General features: G+C 40.7%; 1 pseudogene; it reads left to right on the forward strand.

The window, feature by feature from the left end:
* Window positions 1–2,664: 2,664 nt before the first annotated feature.
* On the forward strand, window positions 2,665–21,641 carry LOC124028916 (annotated as a pseudogene).
* The last annotated feature ends 2,354 nt before the right edge of the window (window positions 21,642–23,995 follow it).

Consider the following 23,995-nt stretch of genomic DNA (forward strand, 5'->3'; position numbering starts at 1 on the left):
CGCTAAAAAGCCCATTGGGTGTCTATTATCAGAATGCTAACAAAATTAGCATAATTAATAGCGAATTCCCATGGAGGTTGCTAGCTAAATATTCTATATTCGTTTTTTTGCCATTTTTATTATATTACAAACACCTTAATGCATACTTTTAAATTATATTATTTTAGCGAAACATAAAATATATATTTTTTAAATTCCTTAAAGTATAATTGTTTTAGATTACTAATATTATTGTTCCCAAATACTTAAATACATGTAATTTTGTCCATGAAACATTTAAAGCTGCAATATGAACGTTTTTAGAAAACCCCACCAAATTCACATAGAAATGTGTGCAATAGATTTGTCATTCTCATTGAAAGCAAGTCTAAGAATCAGTAGATGTGTCCTATCTCTATGCTTCCCGTAAGTTAAAAAAAAAGTTTTTGTGTCCTCTACTTTAGGTTTTGTACACCAGCTTCAAACCGCTGAAAACATATATATATTGGTTATGGCTAATATATTTCACAGCGGTTTAGATGGTACAATGATTCTCTACACTATACTTGCTTGTTTTGTCACATGAACTGAAATGAGGCGAAATATTCTAAATGTTAAGCAACCAGGAAATGGTGGAGTGATTTCTGAATACTGTATATTTAATTGAAATACTGTAGAATTACATTCACTCCAATGGAAGACTGCACCTACTGGGGAGTGGCAATATGGCCGACCAGTGGCTTCAAAGCATCTCAATGGCCAATACATAGAATCATCAATCCATGGTTTAAATACATCTAGGGTTTATATACATCGCCTGGTGTTTTTATATTTTCCTATTTCTGAGCAACAGAAGATATGTCTGTTGGACATCAAACAAGCTGATGGATATAATGTAGGGCACCTGTCTAGGGAGGACACCTGTCTAGGGAGGACACCTGTCTAGGGAGGACACCTGTCGAGGTAGGGCACCTGTCTAGGGAGGACACCTGTCGAGGTAGGGCACCTGTCGAGGGAGGACACCTGTCTAGGGAGGACACCTGTCTAGGGAGGGCACCTGTCTAGGGAGGACACCTGTCGAGGGAGGACACCTGTCGAGGGAGGACACCTGTCGAGGGAGGACACCTGTCTAGGGAGGACACCTGTCGAGGGAGGACACCTGTCGAGGCATGAAGTGCAATCAACTGTGGTGGGGAGCATGAAGAGCAATCAACTGTGGTGGGGAGCATGAAGAGCAATCAACTGTGGTGGGGAGCATGAAGAGCAATCAACTGTGGTGGGGAGCATGAAGAGCAATCAACTGTGGTGGTGAGCATGAAGAGCAATCAACTGTGGTGGGGAGCATGAAGAGCAATCAACTGTGGTGGGGAGCATGAAGAGGAATCAACTGTGGTGGGGAGCATGTGGAGTAATCAACTGTGGTGGGGAGCATGAGGAGGAATCAACTGTGGTGGGGAGCATGAAGAGCAATCAACTGTGGTGGGGAGCATGAAGAGGAATCAACTGTGGTGGGGAGCATGAAGAGCAATCAACTGTGGTGGGGAGCATGAAGAGCAATCATTGGAGTTCCCAATGTATGGTAGAAGAGATTGAGATTGCTCAAATCAAAGGCAGTTGAGATTCTCCTATGCAGAGGCTGTCAAAAGAGTTGAAAGAGTGAGTATATCAGAAGGTCCTGCGGTAGTGTAGAATGGTATGCCTACATTGGAGCCTTCAGCACAGGCTGAGAATCAACAGCAGGACCCAGAAATCCTTCATGTGAAGATAGTGGACTCTGTGTAATTTAAAGCATTGGCGATAGACGGAACTGCACAAGTTGAAAGTAAATCAAGAAAGATCGATATAATTGTTAATGTAGCTGAACTGTTTCTGGGATGAAAATCTTTATACATTATTATTATTTTATTTTTAGTTGTTAAAATGTATGTTTTCACCCCACCCAGTAGGTGGTGGCAATGCACCATTTTGGGATGTAGTCCGCCAATAAAACCTCGAAGAAGAAAACCGTGCTGCCTGCCTGCCTCCGAACTTTCTCTCACCTCCCTCTTAACCATCTCCCTCAGATGACCACTCAAAGCCATGAATTTTCCATTGACTGTCAATCTCATGATGTTTTGTTTTGTTTCTTTAAAGCGCGTTGAGATCCTTTATGTAATGAATAGCGCAAAAAAAAAAAAGTTGAATAAATTATTATTAAATGTTGCTGTTGTTTCTGGCGGACATTTTATGTGGTTGCAAAACAAACGGAAGTGACTCGGATGTCACTTCCGTTTGTTTGTTGTGATCCGCGAGCGGCGGTTTCTATGCGATTCGAAGCGGGACCGTTGAAATGATGAAAACAGCGACCACCGAACATTCAGGGTTGTTCGCGAATATAAATAGTCAATGCTAAACCCCATTTAATTTATGGATATTAACAACAATTTAAAAATAATAATTTGTAAGGAATTAGCCAGCTAGCTAATGAAGCTACTTGTCGGACAGTGAACTTTTCCAACTATTCGACGTTGGCTAACTATAACTAGCTAACTAACTAGTACTGTACATTAGCTAACTATAACTAGCTAACTAACTAGTACTGTACATTAGCTAACTAACTAGTACTGTACATTAGCTAACTATAACTAGCTAACTAACTAGTACTGTACAGTAGCTAACTATAACTAACTAACTAGTACTGTACATTAGCTAACTATAACTAGCTAACTAACTAGTACTGTACAGTAGCTAACAGTTAATGCTACCAGACAAGGAGCTAGTTACCAGGATATGTCGTGCAACAGTCGCCGTTGTTAGCTAGTTAGTACAATCATACAACCAGCTGGCTAACGCCTTTAACTGTCCTTTGAACTCTTTGAGTTCGCTAATCCTTAATCTTCGCTAATACTCCAGTTATATGCTCAGTAGTTAGCTGGCAAAAACAAAAGCAGAGGTAGCTAACGTTATCTAGCTTCAAAATGCCTCCGAAGAAGCAGCAGAAAACCCCGTCGGTGAATATCTCCAGCTCCCTGGAGGAGTCGGAAGAGTTCAGTCTGGAGACCACGGTGCCCACGGAAGACATCTCGTCGTCGGACGAACGGGACCGCACCGGGACGCAGAAAGTCACCCGACAGCTCATCGAGAGGAAAGAGCTACTGCACAACTTACAGCTGTTAAAAATAGAGATGTCGCAGAAAAATCTCATCATAGATAACATGAAAGTGGACCACTTGACAAAGGTAGGATCTCAAAGATGTTCTGTCGAGCTACCAAACCTTCACATCAGCATACATGCTTCTCAAATAGTCTCCTATTCTATTACTTATGACTAGTCTCCTATTCTATTACTTATGACTAGTCTATTCTATTACTTATGACTAGTCTCCTATTCTATTACTTATGACTAGTCTCCTATTCTATTACTTGTGACTAGTCTATTCTATTACTTATGACTAGTCTCCTATTCTATTACTTATGACTAGTCTATTCTATTACTTATGACTAGTCTCCTATTCTATTACTTATGACTAGTCTATTCTATTACTTATGACTAGTCTCCTATTCTATTACTTATGACTAGTCTCCTATTCTATTACTTATGACTAGTCTCCTATTCTATTACTTATGACTAGTCTCCTATTCTATTACTTATGACTAGTCTATTCTATTACTTATGACTAGTCTCCTATTCTATTACTTATGACTAGTCTCCTATTCTATTACTTATGACTAGTCTCCTATTCTATTACTTATGACTAGTCTCCTATTCTATTACTTATGACTAGTCTCCTATTCTATTACTTATGACTAGTCTCCTATTCTATTACTTATGACTAGTCTCCTATTCTATTACTTATGACTAGTCTCCTATTCTATTACTTATGACTAGTCTCCTATTCTATTACTTATGACTAGTCTCCTATTCTATTACTTATGACTAGTCTCCTATTCTATTACTTATGACTAGTCTCCTATTCTATTACTTATGACTAGTCTCCTATTCTATTACTTATGACTAGTCTCCTATTCTATTACTTATGACTAGTCTCCTATTCTATTACTTATGACTAGTCTATTCTATTACTTATGACTAGTCTCCTATTCTATTACTTATGACTAGTCTCCTATTCTATTACTTATGACTAGTCTATTCTATTACTTATGACTAGTCTATTCTATTACTTATGACTAGTCTATTCTATTACTTATGACTAGTCTATTCTATTACTTATGACTAGTCTATTCTATTACTTATGACTAGTCTCCTATTCTATTACTTATGACTAGTCTCCTATTCTATTACTTATGACTAGTCTCCTATTCTATTACTTATGACTAGTCTCCTATTCTATTACTTATGACTAGTCTCTATTCTATTACTTATGACTAGTCTCCTATTCTATTACTTATGACTAGTCTATTCTATTACTTATGACTAGTCTATTCTATTACTTATGACTAGTCTCCTATTCTATTACTTATGACTAGTCTCCTATTCTATTACTTATGACTAGTCTCCTATTCTATTACTTATGACTAGTCTCCTATTCTATTACTTATGACTAGTCTATTCTATTACTTATGACTAGTCTATTCTATTACTTATGACTAGTCTATTCTATTACTTATGACTAGTCTATTCTATTACTTATGACTAGTCTCCTATTCTATTACTTATGACTAGTCTCCTATCCTATTACTTATGACTAGTCTCCTATTCTATTACTTATGACTAGTCTCCTATTCTATTACTTATGACTAGTCTCCTATTCTATTACTTATGACTAGTCTATTCTATTACTTATGACTAGTCTCCTATTCTATTACTTATGACTAGTCTCCTATTCTATTACTTATGACTAGTCTATTCTATTACTTATGACTAGTCTCCTATTCTATTACTTATGACTAGTCTCCTATTCTATTACTTATGACTAGTCTATTCTATTACTTATGACTAGTCTCCTATTCTATTACTTATGACTAGTCTCCTATTCTATTACTTATGACTAGTCTATTCTATTACTTATGACTAGTCTCCTATTCTATTACTTATGACTAGTCTCCTATTCTATTACTTATGACTAGTCTCCTATTCTATTACTTATGACTAGTCTCCTATTCTATTACTTATGACTAGTCTATTCTATTACTTATGACTAGTCTCCTATTCTATTACTTATGACTAGTCTCCTATTCTATTACTTATGACTAGTCTCCTATTCTATTACTTATGACTAGTCTATTCTATTACTTATGACTAGTCTCCTATCCTATTACTTATGACTAGTCTATTCTATTACTTATGACTAGTCTATTCTATTACTTATGACTAGTCTCCTATTCTATTACTTATGACTAGTCTCCTATTCTATTACTTATGACTAGTCTATTCTATTACTTATGACTAGTCTCCTATTCTATTACTTATGACTAGTCTCCTATTCTATTACTTATGACTAGTCTATTCTATTACTTATGACTAGTCTCCTATTCTATTACTTATGACTAGTCTATTCTATTACTTATGACTAGTCTCCTATTCTATTACTTATGACTAGTCTCCTATTCTATTACTTATGACTAGTCTATTCTATTACTTATGACTAGTCTATTCTATTACTTATGACTAGTCTCCTATTCTATTACTTATGACTAGTCTCCTATTCTATTACTTATGACTAGTCTCCTATTCTATTACTTATGACTAGTCTCCTATTCTATTACTTATGACTAGTCTCCTATTCTATTACTTATGACTAGTCTATTCTATTACTTATGACTAGTCTCCTATTCTATTACTTATGACTAGTCTATTCTATTACTTATGACTAGTCTCCTATTCTATTACTTATGACTAGTCTCCTATTCTATTACTTATGACTAGTCTCCTATTCTATTACTTATGACTAGTCTCCTATTCTATTACTTATGACTAGTCTATTCTATTACTTATGACTAGTCTATTCTATTACTTATGACTAGTCTCCTATTCTATTACTTATGACTAGTCTCCTATTCTATTACTTATGACTAGTCTCCTATTCTATTACTTATGACTAGTCTCCTATTCTATTACTTATGACTAGTCTCCTATTCTATTACTTATGACTAGTCTCCTATTCTATTACTTATGACTAGTCTCCTATTCTATTACTTATGACTAGTCTCCTATTCTATTACTTATGACTAGTCTATTCTATTACTTATGACTAGTCTATTCTATTACTTATGCCTAGTCTATTCTATTACTTATGACTAGTCTATTCTATTACTTATGACTAGTCTATTCTATTACTTATGACTAGTCTATTCTATTACTTATGACTAGTCTATTCTATTACTTATGACTAGTCTCCTATTCTATTACTTATGACTAGTCTCCTATTCTATTACTTATGACTAGTCTCCTATTCTATTACTTATGACTAGTCTCCTATTCTATTACTTATGACTAGTCTCCTATTCTATTACTTATGACTAGTCTCCTATTCTATTACTTATGACTAGTCTCCTATTCTATTACTTATGACTAGTCTCCTATTCTATTACTTATGACTAGTCTCCTATTCTATTACTTATGACTAGTCTATTCTATTACTTATGACTAGTCTATTCTATTACTTATGACTAGTCTATTCTATTACTTATGACTAGTCTATTCTATTACTTATGACTAGTCTCCTATTCTATTACTTATGACTAGTCTCCTATTCTATTACTTATGACTAGTCTCCTATTCTATTACTTATGACTAGTCTCCTATTCTATTACTTATGACTAGTCTCCTATTCTATTACTTATGACTAGTCTCCTATTCTATTACTTATGACTAGTCTCCTATTCTATTACTTATGACTAGTCTATTCTATTACTTATGACTAGTCTATTCTATTACTTATGACTAGTCTCCTATTCTATTACTTATGACTAGTCTCCTATTCTATTACTTATGACTAGTCTCCTATTCTATTACTTATGACTAGTCTCCTATTCTATTACTTATGACTAGTCTCCTATTCTATTACTTATGACTAGTCTCCTATTCTATTACTTATGACTAGTCTCCTATTCTATTACTTATGACTAGTCTCCTATTCTATTACTTATGACTAGTCTCCTATTCTATTACTTATGACTAGTCTATTCTATTACTTATGACTAGTCTATTCTATTACTTATGACTAGTCTCCTATTCTATTACTTATGACTAGTCTCCTATTCTATTACTTATGACTAGTCTCCTATTCTATTACTTATGACTAGTCTATTCTATTACTTATGACTAGTCTCCTATTCTATTACTTATGACTAGTCTCCTATTCTATTACTTATGACTAGTCTCCTATTCTATTACTTATGACTAGTCTATTCTATTACTTATGACTAGTCTCCTATTCTATTACTTATGACTAGTCTCCTATTCTATTACTTATGACTAGTCTATTCTATTACTTATGACTAGTCTATTCTATTACTTATGACTAGTCTATTCTATTACTTATGACTAGTCTCCTATTCTATTACTTATGACTAGTCTATTCTATTACTTATGACTAGTCTATTCTATTACTTATGACTAGTCTCCTATTCTATTACTTATGACTAGTCTCCTATTCTATTACTTATGACTAGTCTATTCTATTACTTATGACTAGTCTATTCTATTACTTATGACTAGTCTATTCTATTACTTATGACTAGTCTATTCTATTACTTATGACTAGTCTCCTATTCTATTACTTATGACTAGTCTCCTATTCTATTACTTATGACTAGTCTCCTATTCTATTACTTATGACTAGTCTCCTATTCTATTACTTATGACTAGTCTCCTATTCTATTACTTATGACTAGTCTATTCTATTACTTATGACTAGTCTATTCTATTACTTATGACTAGTCTATTCTATTACTTATGACTAGTCTCCTATTCTATTACTTATGACTAGTCTCCTATTCTATTACTTATGACTAGTCTCCTATTCTATTACTTATGACTAGTCTATTCTATTACTTATGACTAGTCTATTCTATTACTTATGACTATCCTATTACTTATGACTAGTCTATTCTATTACTTATGACTAGTCTCCTATTCTATTACTTATGACTAGTCTATTCTATTACTTATGACTAGTCTCCTATTCTATTACTTATGACTAGTCTCCTATTCTATTACTTATGACTAGTCTATTCTATTACTTATGACTAGTCTCCTATTCTATTACTTGTGACTAGTCTATTCTATTACTTATGACTAGTCTATTCTATTACTTATGACTAGTCTCCTATTCTATTACTTATGACTAGTCTCCTATTCTATTACTTGTGACTAGTCTATTCTATTACTTATGACTAGTCTCCTATTCTATTACTTATGACTAGTCTCCTATTCTATTACTTATGACTAGTCTCCTATTCTATTACTTATGACTAGTCTCCTATTCTATTACTTATGACTAGTCTATTCTATTACTTATGACTAGTCTATTCTATTACTTATGACTAGTCTCCTATTCTATTACTTATGACTAGTCTCCTATTCTATTACTTATGACTAGTCTCCTATTCTATTACTTATGACTAGTCTCCTATTCTATTACTTATGACTAGTCTATTCTATTACTTATGACTAGTCTCCTATTCTATTACTTATGACTAGTCTATTCTATTACTTATGACTAGTCTATTCTATTACTTATGACTAGTCTCCTATTCTATTACTTATGACTAGTCTCCTATTCTATTACTTATGACTAGTCTATTCTATTACTTATGACTAGTCTCCTATTCTATTACTTATGACTAGTCTATTCTATTACTTATGACTAGTCTCCTATTCTATTACTTATGACTAGTCTCCTATTCTATTACTTATGACTAGTCTCCTATTCTATTACTTATGACTAGTCTATTCTATTACTTATGACTAGTCTCCTATTCTATTACTTATGACTAGTCTATTCTATTACTTATGACTAGTCTCCTATTCTATTACTTATGACTAGTCTCCTATTCTATTACTTATGACTAGTCTCCTATTCTATTACTTATGACTAGTCTCCTATTCTATTACTTATGACTAGTCTATTCTATTACTTATGACTAGTCTCCTATTCTATTACTTATGACTAGTCTCCTATCCTATTACTTATGACTAGTCTATTCTATTACTTATGACTAGTCTCCTATTCTATTACTTATGACTAGTCTATTCTATTACTTATGACTAGTCTCCTATTCTATTACTTATGACTAGTCTCCTATTCTATTACTTATGACTAGTCTATTCTATTACTTATGACTAGTCTCCTATTCTATTACTTATGACTAGTCTCCTATTCTATTACTTATGACTAGTCTATTCTATTACTTATGACTAGTCTCCTATTCTATTACTTGTGACTAGTCTATTCTATTACTTATGACTAGTCTATTCTATTACTTATGACTAGTCTATTCTATTACTTATGACTAGTCTCCTATTCTATTACTTATGACTAGTCTATTCTATTACTTATGACTAGTCTCCTATTCTATTACTTATGACTAGTCTATTCTATTACTTATGACTAGTCTCCTATTCTATTACTTATGACTAGTCTATTCTATTACTTATGACTAGTCTATTCTATTACTTGTGACTAGTCTCCTATTCTATTACTTGTGACTAGTCTCCTATCCTATTACTTATGACTAGTCTCCTATTCTATTACTTATGACTAGTCTATTCTATTACTTATGACTAGTCTCCTATTCTATTACTTGTGACTAGTCTCCTATCCTATGACTTGTGACTAGAGGGCCCTAAAGTAGGGACGTCAAACGACGTTCAGCCTGCTTCTTTTATGTTATCTTTAACTCTACGTGGTTGGAAAAGGACTTGTAAGTAAGTAAGCATTTCACTGTTAGTTTACACTTGTCTATGGAGAATGTGACATAAAATGTGACTTGCTTCACAGACCCGATGGACACTCCTCTAGACCCCCCACCCTAAAAAAACATCTGTCCCGCTTTAAAGTTACTCTTGGCAGTTTTAATAGTAGAATGCACACGGTGCAATTTCTAAATTGGGTGGTGCATAATCAGGTCCTCTTGTCATGTCAGTCATTACAGACCGTAGAGAGATATTCATAACGTGTCAGAGATGTCCAGATCAACTAGACCACGTCGGCTAAAGTTTAAAAATAACCACATTTCAACTAGCCCACGTCGGCTAAAGTTTAAAAATAACCACATTTCAACTAGCCCACGTCGGCTAAAGTTTAAAAATAACCACATTTCAACTAGCCCACGTCGGCTAAAGTTAAAAAATAACCACATTTCAACTAGACCACGTCGGCTAAAGTTAAAAAATAACCACATTTCAACTAGCCCACGTCGGCTAAAGTTTAAAAATAACCACATTTCAACTAGCCCACGTCGGCTAAAGTTTAAAAATAACCACATTTCAACTAGCCCACGTCTAAAGTAAAAAAATAACAACATTCCCACGTCAGCTAAAGTTAAAAAATAACAACATTTCAACTAGCCCACAGCTAAAGTTAAAAAATAAAAACATTTCAACTGGCCCACAGCTAAAGTTAAAAAATAACAACATTCCCACGTCAGCTAAAGTTAAAAAATAACAACATTTCAACTAGCCCACAGCTAAAGTTAAAAAATAACAACATTCCCACGTCAGCTAAAGTTACAAAAATAACAACATTTCAACTAGCCCACAGCTAAAGTTAAAAAATAACAACATTCCCACGTCAGCTAAAGTTAAAAAATAACAACATTTCAACTAGCCCACGTCAGCTAAAGTTTTAAAAACATTTACTCATAAAGTGTTAAACAAATAAAAATATATTTGAGATTCTTCAAAGTAGCCACCATTTGCCTTGATGACAGCTTTGCACACGCTTTGCATTCTCTCAACCAGCTTCACCTGGAATAATTTTCCAACAGTCTTGCTGAGCACTTGTTGGCTGCTTTTCCTTCACTCTGCGGTCCAACTCATCCCAAACCATCTCAATTGGGTTGAGGTTGAGTGATTGTGGAGGCCAGGTCATCTGATGCCTCATTCTCCTTCTTGGTGTTAGGTCATTGTCCTGTTGAAAAACTATGCCATATAATTTTTTAACTGTGCTGTTTCACAAAAGGTTGTGAACCTAAATACATTTTCCAGACCCAGTATAATTTGCATTTCGTTATCTTGTTGTTTTTAGTCCCACCCTTTTAGCTCCAAACACAACCTGTCCGGAGGACGGAGGAGCTGGAGCTGGGGACGTGCTTATGTATCCCTCTACTTGTTCTGTGCTCTCTTCTCTAGACGGAGGAGCTGGAGCTGGGGACGTGCTTATGTATCACTCTACTTGTTCTGTGCTCTCTTCCCTAGATGGAGGAGCTGGAGCTGGGGACGTGCTTATGTATCACTCTACTTGTTCTGTGCTCTCTTCCCTAGATGCTGGAGCTGGGGACGTGCTTATGTATCACTCTACTTGTTCTGTGCTCTCTTCCCTAGAAGGAGGAGCTGGAGCTGGGGACGTGCTTATGTATCCCTCTACTTGTTCTGTGCTCTCTTCCCTAGACGGAGGAGCTGGAGCTGGGGACATGCTTATGTATCCCTCTACTTGTTCTGTGCTCTCTTCCCTAGACGGAGGAGCTGGAGCTGGGGACGTGCTTATGTATCCCTCTACTTGTTCTGTGCTCTCTTCCCTAGACGGAGGAGCTGGAGCTGGGGACGTGCTTATGTATCCCTCTACTTGTTCTGTGCTCTCTTCTCTAGACGGAGGAGCTGGAGCTGGGGACGTGCTTATGTATCCCTCTACTTGTTCTGTGCTCTCTTCTCTAGATGGAGGAGCTGGAGCTGGGGACGTGCTTATGTATCCCTCTACTTGTTCTGTGCTCTCTTCCCTAGACGGAGGAGCTGGAGGAGAGGCTGAATGTTGCCCTGCACCAGAAACAAGTTCTGGCTCTGAGACTGGACAGCCAGCTGCAACTCACCCAGGATGAGAGGAGGTAGGAACAGATCTGAGACTGGACAGACAGCTGCAACTCACCCAGGATGAGAGGAGGTAGGAACAGATCTGAGACTGGACAGACAGCTGCAACTCACCCAGGATGAGGAGGTAGGAACAGATCTGAGACTGGACAGACAGCTGCAACTCACCCAGGATGAGAGGAGGTAGGAACAGATCTGAGACTGGACAGACAGCTGCAACTCACCCAGGATGAGGAGGTAGGAACAGATCTGAGACTGGACAGACAGCTGCAACTCACCCAGGAGGAGAGGAGGTAGGAACAGATCTGAGACTGGACAGACAGCTGCAACTCACCCAGGATGAGGAGGTAGGAACAGATCTGAGACTGGACAGACAGCTGCAACTCACCCAGGAGGAGAGGAGGTAGGAACAGATCTGAGACTGGACAGACAGCTGCAACTCACCCAGGATGAGGAGGTAGGAACAGAGTTGAGACCTTGACTTACCTTAGCCATAATAATATGGCCGGTACAGAGTCTCTCTGATCAGTCGTAGGGGTCGTAGGTCAACACAGGATCACCTTGCTGAACCCAGATCCTCTAAAAGATTGGAAGATGTTCAACCAAGCAGGCATGGAAAGGGTGCCCTCTTTTTATATTTGCCTCTAGTCAGTGTGGTTCTCTGTCTGTCCTGTAGGAAGCAGCAGGCTCTGAGGAAGCAGGAGATGGATGGGATCCTCCTGAGACAGAAGCAGCTGGAGGAGACGAACAGACGGCTGTGTGACAAGGCAGGAGACCTGCGACGCAGCCTCAGGGACCTGGAGCTCACTGAGGACAAATACAAGGAGCTCCGAGATATCCCAGAGGAGAGACTCTCTATCACTGAATACGTAGCGGTGAGAACTGGGGAGAGATCCTGCTAATGTGGTGTGTTAATGCAGTGTGGTGTGGTAATGCAGTGTGGTGTGGTAATGCAGTGTGGTGTGTTAATGCAGTGTGGTGTGGTAATGCAGTGTGGTGTGGTAATGCAGTGTGGTGTGGTAATGCAGTGTGTTAATGCAGTGTGGTGTGGTAATGCAGTGTGGTGTGGTAATGCAGTGTGGTGCGGTAATGCAGTGTGCTAATGCAGTGTGGTGTGGTAATGCAGTGTGGTGTGGTAATGCAGTGTGTTAATGCAATGTGGTGTGGTAATGCAGTGTGGTGTGTTAATGCAGTGTAATGTGATGTGTTAATGCAGTGTGTTGTGTTAATGATGTGTGTTAATGCAGTGTGGTGTGTTAATGCAGTGTAATGTGGTGTGGTGTGGTAATGATGTGTGGTAATGCAGTGTGGTGTGTTAATGCAGTGTAATGTGGTGTGTTAATGCAGTGTGGTGTGGTGTGTTAATGCAGTGTAATGTGGTGTGTTAATGCAGTGTGGTGTGGTAATGATGTGTGGTAATGCAGTGTGGTGTGTTAATGCAGTGTGGTGTGGTAATGCAGTGTGGTGTGGTAATGCAGTGTGGTGTGGTAATGTGGTATGTTAATGCAGTGTGGTGTGGTAATGCAAGGTGGTGTGTTAATGATGTGTGTTGATGCAGTGTGGTGTGTTAATGCAGTGTGGTGTGTTAATGATGTGTGTTAATGCAGTGTGGTGTGGTAATGTGGTATGTTAATGCAGTGTGGTGTGGTAATGCAGAGTGGTGTGTTAATGATGTGTGTTAATGCAGTGTGGTGTGTTAATGCAGTGTGGTGTGTTAATGATGTGTGTTAATGCAGTGTGGTGTGGTAATGTGGTGTGTTAATGCAGTGTGGTGTGGTAATACAGTGTGTTGTGCTAATGTGGTATGTTAATGCAGTGTGGTGTGGTAATGCAGTGTGGTGTGTTAATGCAGTGTGTTAATGATGTGTGTTAATGCAGTGTGGTGTAGTAATGCAGTGTGGTGTGGTATGTTAATGCAGTGTGTTGTGCTAATGTGGTGTGTTAATGCAGTGTGTTAAGGATGTGTGCTAATGCAGTGTGGTGTGGTAATGCAGTGTGTTGTGGTAATGTGGTGTGTTAATGCAGTGTGTTGTGGTATGTTAATGCAGTGTGTTGTGGTAATGTGGTGTGTTAATGCAGTGTGTTGTGTTATAATGCAGTGTGTTGTGGTAATGTGGTATGTTAATGCAGTGTGTTGTGTTAATGCAGTGTGTTGTGGTAATGTGGTATGTTAATGCAGTGTGTTGTGGTGTAATGTGGTATGTTAATGCAGTGTGTTGTGTTAATGCAGTGTGTTGTGGTAATGTGGTGTGTTAATGCAGTGTGTTGTAGTATGTTAATGCAGTGTGTTGTGGTATGTTAATGCAGTGTGTTGTGGTAATGTGGTATGTTAATGCAGTGTGTTGTGGTATGTTAATGCAGTGTGTTGTGGTATGTTAATGTGGTGTGTTGTGTTAATGTGGTGTGTTAATGCAGTGTGTTGTGGTAATGTGGTATGTTAATGCAGTGTATGTGGTAATGTGGTGTGTTGTGGTATGTTAATGCAGTGTGTTGTGGTAATGCAGTGTGTTGTGGTAATGTGGTATGTTAATGCAGTGTGTTGTAGTATGTTAATGCAGTGTGTTGTGGTATGTTAATGCAGTGTGTTGTGGTATGTTAATGCAGTGTGTTGTGGTAATGTGGTATGTTAATGCAGTGTGTTAATGATGTATGTTAATGCAGTGTGTTGTGGTATGTTAATGCAGTGTGTTGTAGTATGTTAATGCAGTGTGTTGTGGTATGTTAATGCAGTGTGTTGTGGTAATGTGGTATGTTAATGCAGTGTGTTGTGGTATGTTAATGCAGTGTGTTGTGGTATGTTAATGCAGTGTGTTGTGTTAATGTGGTGTGTTAATGCAGTGTGTTGTGGTAATGTGGTATGTTAATGCAGTGTGTTGTGGTAATGTGGTGTGTTGTGGTATGTTAATGCAGTGTGTTGTGTTAATGCAGTGTGTTGTGGTAATGTGGTGTGTTAATGCAGTGTGTTGTAGTATGTTAATGCAGTGTGTTGTGGTAATGTGGTATGTTAATGCAGTGTGTTGTGGTAATGTGGTATGTTAATGCAGTGTGTTGTGGTAATGTGGTATTTTAATGCAGTGTGTTAATGATGTGTGTTAATGCAGTGTGTTGTGGTAATGTGGTGTGTTAATGCAGTGTGTTGTGGTATGTTAATGCAGTGTGTTGTGTTAATGTGGTATGTTAATGCAGTGTGTTGTGGTAATGTGGTAATGCAGTGTGGTGTGGTAATGTGGTAATGCAGTGTGGTGTGGTAATGTGGTATGTTAATGCAGTGTGTTGTGGTAATGTGGTATGTTAATGCAGTGTGGTGTGGTAATGTGGTATGTTAATGCAGTGTGGTGTGGTAATGTGGTATGTTAATGCAGTGTGTTGTGTTATAATGTTGTGTGGTGTTATAATGCAGTGTGTTGTGTTATAATGCTGTGTGTTGTGTTATAATGCTGTGTGGTGTTCTCCCAGGTGTGTTAATGCTGTGTGGTGTTCTCCCAGGTGTGTTAATGCTGTGTGGTGTTCTCCCAGGTGTGTTAATGCTGTGTGGTGTTCTCCCAGGTGTGTTTCTATGAGGTGGTGAGTCCTCTCAAAGCCCAGCTCTCTGAGCTCCATGTCAAGAGGAACAGCCTGGCAGACGACCTGGAGACACATAGGACTGAGATCAAGGCCCTTATGAAGGTAGATACACACACACACACACACACACACACACACACACACACACACACACACACACACACACACACACACACACACACACACACACACACACACACACACACACACACACACACACACACACACACACACACACACACACACACACACACACACAGAGGACAGATCAGGGCCTTCATGGAGGTACAGACAGAGAGAGGACAGATCAGGTCCTTCATGGAGGTACAGACAGAGAGGACAGATTAAAGCCTTCATGGAGGTACAGACAGAGAGGACAGATTAAAGCCTTCATGGAGGTACAGACAGAGAGGACAGATCAGGGCCTTCATGGAGGTACAGACAGAGAGGACAGATTAAAGCCTTCATGGAGGTACAGACAGAGAGGACAGATCAGAGCCTTCATGGAGGTACAGACAGAGAGGACAGATCAGGGCCTTCATGGAGGTACAGACAGAGAGGACAGATCAGAGCCTTCATGGAGGTACAGACAGAGAGAGGACAGATCAGGGCCTTCATGGAGGTACAGACAGAGAGAGAGGACAGATCAGGGCCTTCATGGAGGTACAGACAGAGAGGACAGATTAAAGCCTTCATGGAGGTACAGACAGAGAGGACAGATCAGAGCCTTCATGGAGGTACAGACAGAGGACAGATCAGGGCCTTCATGGAGGTACAGACAGAGAGAGGACAGATCAGGGCCTTCATGGAGGTACAGACAGAGAGAGGACAGATCAGAGCCTTCATGGAGGTACAGACAGAGAGAGGACAGATCAGGGCCTTCATGGAGGTTGTAACGGTTTTGACTTGAGGTTATTATTTATAGGGGTGCCAGGTAGGTTGTGCCTACCAGAGAAAACATTAGTTTCTCCTTTTAGTTTGGGTGGGAATGAGTCCCATCTGGTCCGTCAAGTCTACACCAATACAAAGGACGTATGTAAAAGTCAGGATGGAAATAAACTTTTCATAAACCCTTAAAACATTGAAAAGAACTTCAAAAACAATTATATTCTGTTGCGTGGGTTGTATTAGCAACAACAATGATTACACACATATATAATAATATCACAATGAGTTCTGGTTCCTCCAGAAATGTCCTGTACCTCGGGAGTCCTGCCCGGTAAAGGAGTTCAGTGAACTCAAGTGACTTTTGTCACGCGATGTTTGTCCGTTCGTTCCGTAGCGTAAACCCAGTATTAAACATACAATCAATATAACAATTACTTTACCACAGAACCTTAAAGCGGATCAACTCTTAATTAAGTCCTCAACTACCACTAACTACACAAATCACAGTATACATCACATCCAAACAAATGAAATACCGTATACAAAAAGGTGGTAGTCAGTCGGTCAGTCAGACAATCCAATCCGCCACTAGATCTCCAGCGGAGAAAGGCCACGAAGAACGGAGAGGTGTAGTCCAGGGACGCAAAGAGTGGATCCGATCCTGGGTAAACTCTCTTAGGCTACAAAACACACGTTTAACGGCAACAAAACAACGGAATAGAGAAGCTTCGGGAACTGAGGGTTGAACACATCCTCATGCACGTCTCCATCACAACCCCCCCTTTCGCGCAGCTGATACTGGCTATTTAATTGGGAATTAAAGGGAAAGTGCCCTATTGGAAGGAGCTGCACTGAGACGGTTCAGAAAAATTCAGGGCCGTCACAAGGTACAGACAGAGAGAGGACAGATCAGAGCCTTCATGGAGGTACAGACAGAGAGAGGACAGATCAGGGCCTTCATGGAGGTACAGACAGAGAGGACAGATCAGAGCCTTCATGGAGGTACAGACAGAGAGAGGACAGATCAGGGCCTTCATGGAGGTACAGACAGAGAGGACAGATCAGAGCCTTCATGGAGGTACAGACAGAGGACAGATTAAAGCCTTCATGGAGGTACAGACAGAGAGGACAGATCAGAGCCTTGATGGAGGTACAGACAGAGAGAGGACAGATCAGGGCCTTCATGGAGGTACAGACAGAGAGGACAGATTAAAGCCTTCATGGAGGTACAGACAGAGAGGACAGATCAGAGCCTTCATGGAGGTACAGACAGAGAGAGGACAGATCAGGGCCTTCATGGAGGTACAGACAGAGAGAGGACAGATTAAAGCCTTCATGGAGGTACAGACAGAGAGAGGACAGATCAGGGCCTTCATGGAGGTACAGACAGAGAGAGGACAGATTAAAGCCTTCATGGAGGTACAGACAGAGAGAGGACAGATCAGGGCCTTCATGGAGGTACAGACAGAGAGAGGACAGATCAGGGCCTTCATTGAGGTACAGACAGAGAGAGGACAGATCAGGGCCTTCATGGAGGTACAGACAGAGAGAGGACAGATCAGGGCCTTCATGGAGGTACAGGCAGAGAGAGGACAGATCAGGGCCTTCATGGAGGTACTGTTTGTCTTAGAGCAGTGTCGGTCCATGTGATCGTATTGTAACCCTCCTCCTGTGGTGTAGAGTTACGAGGAGGAGCGCAAGGCGAGGTCAGAGCTGGAGATCAGGAACCAGAGACTAACTCTGGAGCTGGCTGACACTAAAGGGCTCATCCAGGAGGGAGACTTCAAGAGGGACAACTACTCTAACATCAAACGGTAAGAGAGGGAGGAAAGACCACCTCGGTCCACCTCTGTTTTCATCAAGTGTCCCTGTCAGTTCAAATGTCTGGAGAAGGATTTACAAAATGGACTCTTTTCACTTTGAAAAATGTATTTATGTGTTTAGACATTTAGAAACTAAACGTCGATCCTCCCTTCCTTTCCAGTGAGCGTGATGCGTTTGAGTGTGAGGTGAGAGAGTTGAGGAAGAGGCTGGAGCTGCTGGAGATGACTCATGAGGTCCAGACCAGGGAGAGGACTGAGCTGAGTCGAGAGGTACAACACCAACCTGGATACTACTGCTACCTGCCTAACACCTTGATGTTGCCAACACAGTACCACTGATTGGCTGATAGATGTTGTCTCACCTTCCTTAGTGGAAGATACTGACTGAAAGTCTCTCTGAATTACAGCATCTGCTAAATGACAACATGTCACGTTAAATGTCCTCCAGCTTACGGTGCCCCTCCTCCAGATGGATAGACTACGTCTAACCCCTCTGTCCTCCAGGTGTCTACTCTGCAGCAGACGGTGTCCCTCCTCCAGATGGATAGACTACCTCTAACCCCTCTGTCCTCCAGGTGTCTACTCTGCAGAAGTCAGTGACCCTCCTCCAGATGGATTGACTACCTATAACCCCTCTGTGTTCCAGGTGTCTACTCTGCAGCAGACGGTGCCCCTCCTCCAGATGGATTGACTACCTATAACCCCTCTGTGTTCCAGGTGTCTACTCTGCAGCAGACGGTGACCCTCCTCCAGATGGATTGACTACCTCTAACCCCTCTGTGTTCCAGGTGTCTACTCTGCAGCAGACGGTGACCCTCCTCCAGAAGGATAAGGAATATGTTCACAGACAGAGCATGGAGCTGAATGTGCGCTGTGCCCACCAGGAAGACCGTCTAGAGAGGCTGCAGACCCAGCTGGATGACGCCCAGAGGGCCAGGGAGGAGGTCTATCACAAATACATCGCTTCTAGGTCAGTACCCCTCCCTAACCCTTCTATATCAGTACCCCTCCCTAACCCTTCTAGGTCAGTACCCCTCCCTAACCCTTCTATATCAGTACCCCTCCCTAACCCTTCTGGGTCAGTACCCCTCCCTAACCCTTCTGGGTCAGTACCCCTCCCTAACCCTTCTGGGTCAGTACTCCTCCCTAACCCTTCTGGGTCAGTACCCCTCCCTAACCCTTCTGGGTCAGTACCCCTCCCTAACCCTTCTATATCAGTACCCCTCCCTAACCCTTCTATATCAGTACCCCTCCCTAACCCTTCTATATCAGTACCCCTCCCTAACCCTTCTGGGTCAGTACCCCTCCCTAACCCTTCTATATCAGTACCCCTCCCTAACCCTTCTGGGTCAGTACCCCTCCCTAACCCTTCTATATCAGTACCCCTCCCTAACCCTTCTATATCAGTACCCCTCCCTAACCCTTCTATATCAGTACCCCTCCCTAACCCTTCTGGGTCAGTACCCCTCCCTAACCCTTCTATATCAGTACCCCTCCCTAACCCTTCTGGGTCAGTACCCCTCCCTAACCCTTCTGGGTCAGTACCCCCTCCCCAACCCTTCTATATCAGTACCCCTCCCTAACCCTTCTATATCAGTACTCCTCCCTAACCCTTCTGGGTCAGTACCCCTCCCTAACCCTTCTGGGTCAGTACTCCTCCCTAACCCTTCTGGGTCAGTACCCCTCCCTAACCCTTCTATATCAGTACCCCTCCCTAACCCTTCTGGGTCAGTACTCCTCCCTAACCCTTCTGGGTCAGTACTCCTCCCTAACCCTCCAAGGTCAGTACCCCTCCCTAACCCCCCTAGGTCAGTACCCCTCCCTAACCCTTCTAGGTCAGTACTCCTCCCTAACCCTTCTGGGTCAGTACTCCTCCCTAACCCTTCTATATCAGTACTCCGCCTAATTCATTCAAGGGTTTTTCTTTATTTTTGCTATTTTCTACATTATATAATAATAGTGAAGACATCAAAACTATGAAATAACACATATGGAATCATGTAGTAACCAAAATAGTGTTAAACAAAACATTAGTTTCTTCCACGTAGCCACCCTTTCTTTGATGACAGCTTTGCACACTCTTGGCATTCTCTCAACCAACTTCACCTGGAATGCTTTTCCAACAGTCTTGAAGGAGTCCCCACATATGCTGAGCACTTGTTCGCTGCTTTTATTTCACTCTGAGGTCCAACTCATCCCAAACCATCTCACTTGGGTTGAGGCCGGGGATTGTGGAGGCCAGGTCATCTGATGCAGCACTCCATCACTCTCCTTCTTGGTCAAATAGCCCTTACACAGCCTGGAGGTGTGTTGGGTCATTGTCCTGTTGAAAAACAAATGATAGTCCCACTAAGCCCAAACCAGATGGGATGGTGTATTGTTGCAGAATGCTGTAGTAGCCATGCTGGTTAAATATGCCTTGAATTCTAAATAAACCACTGACATTGTCACCAGCAAAGCACCATAACACCTCCTCCTCCATGCTTCACGGTGGGAACCACACATGCAGAGATCATTTGTTCAACTACTCTGCATCTCACGAAGACACGGCGGTTGGAACCAAAAATCTCATATTTGGACTCCTCAGACCGAAGGACATGTTTCCTCCGGTCTAATGTCCATTGCTCGTGTTTCTTGGTCCAAGCAAGTCTCTTCTTCTTATCGGTGTCTTTTAGTAGTGGCTTATTTGCAGCAATTCGACCATGAAGGTCTGATTCACGCAGTCTCCTCTGAACAGTGAAGCATTTATTTGGGCTGCCATTTCTGAGGCTGGTAACTCTAATTAACTTATCCTCTGCCGCAGAGGGAACTCTAATGAACTTATCCTCAGCAGCAGAGGGAACTCTGGGTCTTCCATTGCTGCGGTGGTCCTCATGAGAGCCAGTTTCATCACAGGGCTTGGTTTTTGCGGCTGCACTTGAAGAAACTGTCAAAGTTCTTGAAATGTTCCATATTGATTGACCTTCATGTCTTAAAGTAATGATGGACTGTCGTTTCTCTCTGCTTATTTGAGCTGTTCTTGCCATAATATGGACTTGGTCTTTTACCAAATAGGGCTATCTTCTGTATACCACCCCTATCTTGTCACAACACAACTGATTGGCTCAAAAGCATGAAGAAGGAAAGAAATTATATAAATTCCACAATTTAACAAAGCACACCTGTTAATTGAAATGCATTCCAGGTGATTACCTCATTAAGCTGGTTGAGAGAATGCCAAGAGTGTGCAAAGCTGTCATCAAGGCAAAGGATGGCTACAATCAGGTATAATATAATGTTTTTTCCACAGAGACCACTACAAGACAGAGTACGAGAATAAACTTTGCTGAGGAACTGAGAACATTCGTCTGAAGACCAGCCAGGAGATCGATAGCCTGCAGAGGACCTCAAAGGAGATGTACGAGAGAGAGAACAGGTGAGATTATAGAGATGTACCAGAGAGAGAGAGAGAGAGAGAGAGAACAGGTGAGATTATAGAGATGTACCAGAGAGAGAGAGAGAACGGGTGAGATTATAGAGATGTACCAGAGAGAGAGAGAACAGGTGAGATTATAGAGATGTACCAGAGAGAGAGAGAGAGAGAGAGAGAACAGGTGAGATTATAGAGATGAACCAGAGAGAGAGAGAACAGGTGAGATTATAGAGATGTACCAGAGAGAGAACAGGTGAGATTATAGAGATGTACCAGAGAGAGAGAGAGAACAGGTGAGATTATAGAGATGTACCAGAGAGAGAACAGGTGAGATTATAGAGATGTACCAGAGAGAGAGAGAGAGAACAGGTGAGATTATAGAGATGTACCAGAGAGAGAGAGAGAGAACAGGTGAGATTATAGAGATGTACCAGAGAGAGAGAGAGAGAGAACAGGTGAGATTATAGAGATGTACCAGAGAGAGAGAGAGAACAGGTGAGATTATAGAGATGAACCAGAGAGAGAGAGAGAGAGAGAACAGGTGAGATTATAGAGATGTACCAGAGAGAGAGAGAGAACAGGTGAGATTATAGAGATGAACCAGAGAGAGAGAGAACAGGTGAGATTATAGAGATATACCAGAGAGAGAGAGAGAGAGAGAACAGGTGAGATGATAGAGATGTACCAGAGAGAGAGAGAACAGGTGAGATTATAGAGATGTACCAGAGAGAGAGAGAACAGGTGAGATTATAGAGATGTGCCAGAGAGAGAGAGAACAGGTGAGATTATAGAGATGTACCAGAGAGAGAGAGAACAGGTGAGATTATAGAGATTAACCAGAGAGAGAGAGAACAGGTGAGATTATAGAGATGTGCCAGAGAGAGAGAGAGAACAGGTGAGATTATAGAGATGAACCAGAGAGAGAGAGAGAGAGAGAACAGGTGAGATTATAGAGATGAACCAGAGAGAGAGAGAGAGAGAGAGAGAGAGAACAGGTGAGATTATAGAGATGTACCAGAGAGAGAGAGAACAGGTGAGATGATAGAGATGTACCAGAGAGAGAACAGGTGAGATGATAGAGATGTACCAGAGAGAGAACAGGTGAGATGATAGAGATGTACCAGAGAGAGAACAGGTGAGATGATAGAGATGTACCAGAGAGAGAACAGGTGAGATGATAGAGATGTACCAGAGAGAGAACAGGTGAGATGATAGAGATGTACCAGAGAGAGAACAGGTGAGATGATAGAGATGTACCAGAGAGAGAACAGGTGAGATGATAGAGATGCCGCCCGTGTCCACTAGAGGGAACTCTTTCACTGTGTTCTGAATACAGTACTGTACTTTACTCAGACCATGTAGAGAGAGAACAGGTGAGATGATAGAGATGTACCAGAGAGAGAACAGGTGAGATGATAGAGATGTACCAGAGAGAGAGAGAGAGAGAGAGAGAGAGAGAGAGAGAACAGGTGAGATTATAGAGATGAAGCAGAGAGAGAACAGGTGAGATTATAGAGATGAACTCTTTCACTGTGTTCTGAATACAGTACTGTACATTACTCAGACCATGTAGAGAGAGAACAGGTGAGATGATAGAGATGTACCAGAGAGAGAACAGGTGAGATGATAGAGATGTACCAGAGAGAGAACAGGTGAGATGATAGAGATGCCGCCCGTGTCCACTAGAGGGAACTCTTTCACTGTGTTCTGAATACAGTACTGTACTTTACTCAGACCATGTAGAGAGAGAACAGGTGAGATGATAGAGATGCCGCCCGTGTCCACTAGAGGGAACTCTTTCACTGTAGAGAGAGAGAACAGGTGAGATGATAGAGATGTGTTCCACTAGAGGGACTGTGTTCTGAATACAGTACTGTACTTTACTCAGACCATGTATTCAGAAATTCAACAAATTGTGTGAATCGGTGCCCTTAAAAATGCACCTTATTCCCTATTTAGTGCCCTTGTTGAAAGTAGCGCTATGCACCCTATTCGATAGTGCACTACTTTTGACTAGGACCCATAGGTGTCATTTGAGCCAGTTTGATTGGGAGACTTTAAAATTATATATTTTTTTACATAAAGTTGATTGTTTATTAATTCTGTTTTATTCTTACTGCTTCTGTCTGTCCTCTAGGAACCTCCGTGAGACGCGGACAACGCAGTGCTGAGAAGGACAGAGCGGCGACGGCAGAGAGAGAGACACAGGCCAGATATGACCAGCTACTAGAACAGGCTCCAATACTTTACCAGAGACACAGGCCAGATACTACCAGCTACTAGAACGGTAAGACACAGGCCAGATACTACCAGCTACTAGAACAGTAAGAGACACAGGCCGATACTACCAGCTACTAGAAC

The sequence above is a fragment of the Oncorhynchus gorbuscha genome, unplaced genomic scaffold (genome assembly GCF_021184085.1).
Source record: "Oncorhynchus gorbuscha isolate QuinsamMale2020 ecotype Even-year unplaced genomic scaffold, OgorEven_v1.0 Un_scaffold_5021, whole genome shotgun sequence".
NCBI lineage: Eukaryota > Metazoa > Chordata > Actinopteri > Salmoniformes > Salmonidae > Oncorhynchus > Oncorhynchus gorbuscha.